At 31.1% G+C, this 9,068-nt stretch overlaps 1 long non-coding RNA gene across 1 annotated transcript; it reads right to left on the bottom strand.

The window, feature by feature from the left end:
- Nucleotides 1-4,836: 4,836 nt before the first annotated feature.
- On the bottom strand, nt 4,837-8,401 carry LOC107619616 (uncharacterized). Its single transcript, XR_015892252.1, has 5 exons — nt 8,021-8,401; nt 7,658-7,861; nt 6,859-7,340; nt 5,342-5,440; nt 4,837-5,232 (listed from the first exon to the last, which is right to left on the bottom strand). It is a non-coding gene; the product is annotated as an uncharacterized LOC107619616 (long non-coding RNA).
- Nucleotides 8,402-9,068: the final 667 nt, after the last annotated feature.

The following is a 9,068-nucleotide window of genomic DNA, read 5'->3' as shown; positions in this document are numbered from 1 at the left end:
AAATAGCAGTTGCATCCACTACACTATAACACTGAACAAATCAAACTAAGAGATGTGTATTCCCTACCATTCTTCTATGTAAAAACCCTTAACTATAAACCATCTGCAATAGAATGGATGAAAAACAAGAATATGAAAAGGATTTATAGGCAAATGAAAATTTTTACAAGAAGAAAGACTAAATAATTTTTTCTTTTAGAATAATGAAGCAGAAAGGTTAACAAGCTTGATATAAATATGCTTAAAATAAAGGAAACCGTATTGCACCAAAAGTATTTGTTCTTGGCCGAAGATGCACTTTTGTTCTTAGAAATTCTCTACTCGCTCTTTTCTTTTGGATGGGAAAGGAAGCATCACTCTCGCCAACCTGAACATACAAGACCAAATATTAGCATCAAATTGCCAGCTTAGATTCAAGATTACAAAACTAAAGTTCAAATCATGTCGTGTATTGGCATGAATACAAACAGAGAAAAGTAAAATCAACTTTAATCATTCACAGAAATTAGAGATCTACATTACATTCGAATTCAGTGAGTAAATAATGAGCTTAAAGCAAAAATTTTCAAGAGCTAAGCCAAAGAATCAGAGAAAGCCATTTTGCTATACACAATTGAGACATCTTAGTATTGCTACAAACATGTCCAAATTAAAATATTTGAAATTTTGAAAATAACAAATAGCAGTTACAATGTCAATCTATAATAGGGGAGATGTCTATACAACAGTTTGGCTGACTAATATAGGCAAGATGCTAAAATTCTATGAGAGCAAAATAATGAGTTAATGACCAATTTGATTGAGAATGAGGGAAGACTAACTAATACTATTTTGTTGACTTTTAATTCCACTTTCTACTTGGATCCTTGGCTCTCCACCACAACTCCTTGCACCCAAATAGACGCACCAGTCGTAATCAAACCAGATTCAACCTTACAATAAGCTCCAGATCTTGGAAACCGACAGACAAAAAGCTACAAACCAACTATTACTCTCTATTTTTCTCTCTGTTCTGCTCCCTTATCCATTTGCCTCCTTTTATCCAAGTCTAAGAAGAAAGAAAAAACTGAAAAAGAATAAAACAACAACTTTTTTTTAAAGGACTATTTTCAAGTTACTACTCACACCAAATGACCATTCTTCAATAAGAGATTTGATCTAATTAAATAACCTCCCATTATATAAATTAAAAAAAAATGTATAGAGATTTATATACGTAGCTATGCAGGCTATAAATGAGGTTTCTTAATTCTTATCATTATTATTGATCTAAGAATTGGAAGATATATATAATGATCTGATGGTGGGTTGTCTAAATTTTACATTTCAGGCAGATATTATAAAAGGGGACCAAGTTCAGCGAGAAGAAAAAACTAGAAATAATAATAATAATAATAATTAATCACTGGATAATTATAATTAATCCAGAAGGGAATGAAGGAATAGTGATTTATATATAGCTGATGATGATGATGAATGGTAAAAATTAGTTAGTTAATGATGGTTTGATCATGTGGACTAATACTGCTTAAGTAAACAACTATATAGTTAGTATCCAATTGAATATTGATTGATGATAATGTATTATTATTGTAGCAAGAAATTAAAAGTGATGAATAAGATATCTATATACCCTACTCATATTCTCCCAATCTCTTCAGCAGCAACATCACACAAACACATTAGCATTCTTTCACTACATTTTCAATTTTTCATGGTTCCTCATGAGCTCTTAAGTTCAAATAAAAAAAATTGAGTCACCAAGCAGAAGCACCTATTATTTGCCTTATTTTATCAATTTGTTTTAGCATGTTCATTTTAAAGTCAGTTTGAATTGATGATTAACACCCAAAAAATAGCACAGAGTAGCCATTTGAATCTAATCTAAAAAGGCAAAATAGATCACCATTCATGGGACACACACAGTCACAAAATCACAAACACAAATCAAATAATCAAATAAGCAAAATGAAAATTCTGCTAATACTCCAAATACAAAACTACCGAAAAGGAGCATTATCAAAGAAGAAGCCATTATTAATACAAAAATAAAAAAATGAAATCAACCATTGCCAAAACGTGACATTATTAATGGTATCTGCTATAAGTTCAGATGATGCCATCAGTAGCCAAAAGTGGACACACACGATTCCAACGAAAAATGTTGTGAATCAAATATGTTATTATTGAATAATTAGTTATATCCAAACATAATCCCCCAAAGAACATTATATCTTACGGGAGCAACTCCAAAAGAACTTAGAATGACCCATCTTGTTTCTGAGACTTTTCATCAAACAGTTTACATGCATAATTCCAAATGCATTGATTAAGTGAAAAATTCACCACAGCAACTAAATAAATCACAAAACAAAGGCAAACGCTAGCTTAATCCTAAATCGAAAATGAAATCAAGCAACAATTAAACTAACACAACATGAAAATTACATTGTAATAATGGAATTTTATTGTATCAAAAACTGGAAGAAATTATAGTAGAACACGGATGATTCAGATGAAGAAAATTACTTTTGTGCACGACGAGAGTGATGGAAGTCCCAAAGGTTTTGATGATGGTAATTGTGGTAGTGATGATTTGGATGAAGAATGCGGTGGATGAAGACGCTGAGGAGAAAGGTTCCAGTGTGAATGGAGCTAGACGACGAGGAAGATGACTGTGAAGCTTGTTTGGAGTGTGGAGCTCAAGAGGGTAGGGGTAGAGTTAGGTTTAACCCAATATTTTCAACGAAATAATTTAAATTACAGACAGATTTTCTGCCTGTAATAATTCAATAAAACACAGCATTTTTATTCATTTAATTACAGATGGATTTTCCGTCGGTAACTATTTCTCACGAAAAAAAATTAATTTTTTCGACAGAATTATCGACGGGTTTTCTTTTCCGTCTGTAATTTATGCTAATTCATTTTTTTTTGTTTTCGACAAAAAATCCCTCGCAAATTCTATCTGTATTTTCGTAGGATAAAATTTGTCGAAAATATCCGTCTATAATAACTAGTTTTCTAGTAATGTCTCAAAATATAATGCCTAACATAATCTTTTCTTTTATTACATTTCTTATAACCCTAATAATAACTTTTTATTAGCAAAATATTATCCTCTAAAAAATATATATCCTAATCACGCTTTATATCAATTATCACTAACTGCAATACCTACTTCTCATTGTTATATATCATTTATATAATATAAATATAACTTAGAGAATGTTTACATTTACATTAATAACCGCATAATATATTTAAACTAATATGCATTTAAAACTAACATACATTAACCCCAAAATATTTGTAAACTCATGCATTAATATCGTTAATAACATACATATTGTTTTTTAAATTTATATGCACTTTACATATATTAACAGTTTAACACCAACATAAAAGTAAAAATAAAATGTTTAAAATAAAAATTAACACTTAAATAATAAAAATTACCAAGGTATTCAATAATATAATCTTGTAGTAATGTTGTATCTCGAACCATCTTATAATTTTAGCAAAAACAAAAATTATTCTCTCAAAAAGAAAATTGAGTTCTCTGATGAAATGCTCAAACACTCGCATTATGTTTGGTTTGATAGAAAATGAATAGAAAATGAATGGAAAGAAAATGGATAGATAGAAAATGGATGGAAAGAAAATTGATAAAAAATAATTTTTTTTTATTTGGTTATGAAAGAAAATAAAAAAAAATTATGTGTGGATCCCATTAAAATTTTTTTTTCCAACACAAGCAAGAAAACAAGAAAGAAAGTGTTATAATTTTATATTTTTAATACTACCCTTAGTTATATTATTATTAAAAAATATTAATATAAATTTAATTTTAATATATTATTATAATAGAGATTTATATTTAAACATTAGATAAATAATTTAAATCAAATATATTAAATTATAATATTTTGTAATATTTATAAAATATAATAAAACATGAATAAATAAGAATATTTATACTTTATTTTAAGATAAGGATATTAATATAATTTTATACTATTATGATTTTCTTTCTTCTCACTTTTCTTTCCATCCAAAAAAAAAAAAAATTTCTCTCTATTTTCTTTCCATCTATTTTCTATTTATCCAAACAACACACAAATAATCCAATTTGTCCTTCCATTTTCTTTCCTCTTATTTTCTTTCCTTCCATTTTCTTTCCAACATCTAATCAAAGTGTCAAAGTTTTTCCTCTATCACAAATACTTTTCAAACACACGTGCATAATTTCCATTCAAAGTCTCTCCTCCTTTCTATATTTATGCACTCTCTCATTACACACAAGTTTATCAACTCCTATGTATGATGGACGTATGTGCATACGTCATAATTTTTGTAAGCTGTGATAATTTACATAAACAGATACTCAACTTCTTTAGGTGGTAGAATTATGCACCTTTGATCGAAAAGTAGTATTCACTACAAGATTTTTGTTTATTTGTGATAGTTTTTTTTATTTGTGCAGGTTTATAACCCCCACTAAATAGTTTGTGGGGGTTTCTAAAACCCCCAAATTTTGAGGTGCCACGAGGTCTTTTGTGGAGGTTTTGTATATGTTTAGTAGGGGTTTTATATTAGACTTTTGTGACGGTTTTAAATCACTTTTGTAGCAGTTTAAAATCCCCACAAATTAATTTTTTAATTTAACAAAAATTAACTATTTTATGACATTTTCAAAACTCCACAAACCTTATAATTATTTATTTATTTTTTATTTTAAATCATTCATTAATCTCATCTCATTTACATATTCTCATCTCATTAAAAACTAAATATTTTATAACACAATTCCTCAATATAAGACATAACTCTGTATAAAAAAATTCTCAATGTCAATAATTCCAAACATAATTATATATAGTATTGTTCTACATAACTATTATTGTTTTCTTTAAAAAGTAAAATAAAACAACAACTTCAATATTTTAATATCATCTAATTACATAAAAGTCTTAAAATAAAAATATTTCAATATCATCTAATTACATAAAAAATCAGGAGAGGACAAATAACTTAGTACTACAAGACACGTTTGTGTAACACCTATGTTTCCATAGAATAAAAACATGGGAGACAGGTGTGAGAGGTAAAAATATGTAGACCTGGCTGTGCATCCAGCTCAATAACATGTAGCTTCAATATAATTTGACCAGCATTAAGTGTCTTTGAGGAAAAAGATATCAAAACAGAAGGATTATCATTTTCAGGAACCTGTCCAAAAGAAAAATTAAATTTCATCCAACACATAGCAATCAAAGTATGCAATTATTAAGATGATCAATAAATAAGTGCAGGAGCGCATAATCATATCAAATCTCACCTTAAATTGAGCAAAGGATGCAACATGAGCTTCAAGAGAATGAATACGCTACTGATCCACGGAGTGAAGTTGCATGTTTTCCTTCACCAATTGTGGACTCTATGATAAAACAACAGCAAGCACGAATAATTGAGGTACAACTATACACAGATAATCCTAGCAACAATACATATAAAGACAAGAAAATATGAGCTAAAAAAACTATGACATAATTGAAATGTATTTCACCTGACCTAATAATCTAATATAATAGGGATCAAAAATATACTTCTGGTGAAGGTAAACATTTTTAGTGTGAAGGCTAAGTAAGAAGAAGGTTTTCCTTGTGCTAGATAATGTGAATACTCCAAAGCTTCTACGAGATTTTCTTGAACCAATTCACTTCGGACCAGGGAGTAGAGTGATTGTAACTAGTAGAAATAAGCAAGTGTTTATTGTAGGAGTATTTCATGAAATTGTAAGCAACAAAATAAAGGTCCAAAGTGAAACTAAAGAAGCTACAAAATCCATGGATTATAGATAAAGCAACTCATTGCCCCAAAGCATACAAAAGCTTCTTCACTTGCACACAAATAATATTGAGAATTTTTCTATGGTCTTTGAAGTGTGACATTCTTACTTCTTGCTTTGATTAATTATTTCATATATCAACTTTGATAGCTAGTTTACTTAAAAATGCGCTACCTTCTTCCTCTCCTTCATGATTAATTTATACATAATTTCTAAACATATAACACAATACTTAGGAAGTCCACCAACTTTTTTCATGGTTAGTTTTTAACAGTTTATAAAAAATGAAAAATATTACGAGAGACTCTCAACAGAAAAGTGTTATTACGAGAGAGACTCAACAAAAATAATCAAGACTAGAAATTACCTTTTCAATAGAAAAGTGTGCTTGAGGAGGAATAGATGCATCGTGAATTAATTATTTTTATTTTTATTTTGTTTCCTACAGGGGCTTATGCTTTAAATTAACTTCTTTATTCACAATCATCGAGTACAGGAGTATACTTATTCATGTGGCCGTTGTCTTTCATGGTTATTAAAGTGCAAATATATATACTCTTTTTTTATTAGGTTGAGAATGTAATCTGAGGTGGATATATCATGCTAAAAATTCATGAAATGCAACTAATCAAATAAAATTAAATCAAATAATATAGATATAGTTTCTGATTCTCTACGGGCTACATCAACCAAAATCAGACACAAGAAAAGAAAGCTAAAACAAATACTATTATACATACGTCAAAATAAATCTAGATGAACCAAGTCTTTTTCTCACAACACACAAATCAAACTTCATATATATAAGAAGGCAAACCACTCTCTCTATAAACAAGTATGCTTAAGTTGGAACATTAGTTCAAAATCGTGAACGTAGTTTTGTGTACAAGGCTAACTACATATCCATCAAGGTCCTCTACATATGCTCTATCACGTTAGTTAACTTTTTTTGACTTATTCAATGCCATCAATAGAAAGCTAAGTTTATGAATGATATATGTTCTAACCATGTTCTAGCAATGTATGCATGTGCCATAGAAACAAGGGGTTTAAGCCAAGTTAACTAGTAAAGCTTTATTCTAGTATCGATTGTGCTCCTGCAAATGGGGCAGAATTCAAGATTCTCTCCACAGTTACAACAAGTCTCTCCACAGTTAATACCTTATGATCATATAAACATCGATATCTGGATCAGGTTTAATGTTTGCTTCTATCTCTCTTCTACACACCTCTGCTAGCAAATCTGCAGTTGGTTCAAATCCATCAATTTATTATTGTATAGTTTTGATTCTATCTCACTTTAGTCATCCAAAAAATAAAAACGTGATGAAAATCAGGGTCATATAGTGGAAGGATCACTGTCACAGAAGGCTTCAAGACAGATGCTGCAAGCATCGTCACAAGCATCCTGAATTCCACCCTCCACAAAAGCAGCAGCTGAAGTCAAATGTGCCTCAGACTTGCCACTATCTTCAATCCCAGGATATCCCTACAAAAACAACGACATCTAAAAAATCCCCAAAATCAAAACACAACTAACAAAAAAATGTATGAAACACATAAAGCTCCCCCTCCCTCAAAACAAATTAAACATCAGATAAGAACTATGAATAAGCAACCGCACCAGCACACAACATAGCAATCTCAAATTCAAACGAATCAAATAATCCTCAGAAGTAATCGAATCAAATTGAGGATCGGAGCTGAATTCTAAACAGTAAAGTTGTTAAGACAAGTAACAAATGTTCTCCTTTTTGTTTGCAACCGAATAATCAGGAAAATCGGGAAAATATAATATGGTGTTACCTCCATAACGAATTTCAAGCAAGATTATTGGATGCCGATGCTGCTAAATCGAGATGCAAGTAAGGGAAACCCTAGCTACTTCCATCGAATTAGAGAGAGAGAGAGAGATAGAATTATTCTGCCAACACTTAAAATCTACTGGCGTGATACAAAACAGCTTCAATGATCAATTATCATGTCTTCCCTGCCTCATTTCCAATACTCCTTATCAACACAAATGAAAAACAATTAACAAAAATACAGAACAAGAGAGGATACCGGTGAAAAAGTTGAAACAAAACTAAGGAGGAGAGACAGAGAAGAAATTTATTGTTAAGAAGAAATATCAGCAAATTAATAGGGAAGAAGAAGAAAAAGAAGTACCAGCGACAGGAGAAATTGGAGTGAGAGGAAGCGGCGTTGAAGAAGAAGCTCGGGAGTGAACAGATCTGAAAACGTGTTGTACCACGGCAACTACGGTGGCATTGACGGCTGAAACTGTGGCGGCAACGGCAGCGAAAATTGCAGTGGCAACCGTGACAACAACGATAACATAGAGAGACAGATTTGAAAACGGGTTGATAAAATAGGTGGCTCAATCCAGAAGCTCTCTATTGCAACGAACGCGGCAGTTGTAATGGCACCGGCGGTAAAAATGGCAGAGAAAAAGGCGGCGAAGATGGCGGTAGAGAATTTAGGGTTTTACGGACGTTATCTCCTCCGCTAACCACTTTGTTTCTGCAAAAATAAGAAATGTTTGGGGGGGGATTTTGTATTTTAATTTTATATTAATTATTAGTGGAGGTTTTTTGAATTGTCATAAATAAAATGTATTGTAGAGATTTTTAGAAACCTCCACTAAAATACTCCCAAAATTAAATATTAATTTTGCAGTGATTTTTGTTGGCCTTTTTCAGCATGGAAATCTGCATATTTGACCATTAAATTTTCACAACCTGCGAAAATTATAACTACAGCAACACTTGTAATACCGAGCAATTTTTCAGAGTTGTGTCCAAGGTAGTGAATTCATAATTTTTATCTTGACTCGTTAACCTAATTTAGAATCGTAATTCATTGAATTGTAAGACGGAACGTAAACGTAACTCGTAAGATATAAAAATTATGAAAATTTTGATAGCAAAAATTTATTTTATGAGTTAATAGTCAAAATCGTCCTTAAAAGATGCCTCAATCTCCATATGAGTCCCCAAATGATAAAGTTAATCAAAATCGTCCCCAAAAGATGACAAACATAAGCACATTAGTCCTTCCGTCATCTTGTCTGCTGAGCTGGCTAACGTTGGGTGACGTGGTCCGTTAAGTGCCAGCGTGGCACAGTAACAAAACGACGCCATTTTGAATCAGTGGCCTCCAGGTGTTGATACGATGGCATTTGGTGTCCAGGAGAGATTCAAAACGTTGCAACCCA

Source organism: Arachis ipaensis, chromosome B7 (assembly GCF_059453495.1).
Source record: "Arachis ipaensis isolate K30076 ecotype BB chromosome B7, ASM5945349v1, whole genome shotgun sequence".
NCBI classification, from domain to species: Eukaryota; Viridiplantae; Streptophyta; class Magnoliopsida; order Fabales; family Fabaceae; genus Arachis; species Arachis ipaensis.
This window is presented reverse-complemented; position numbering and strand designations above follow the sequence as displayed.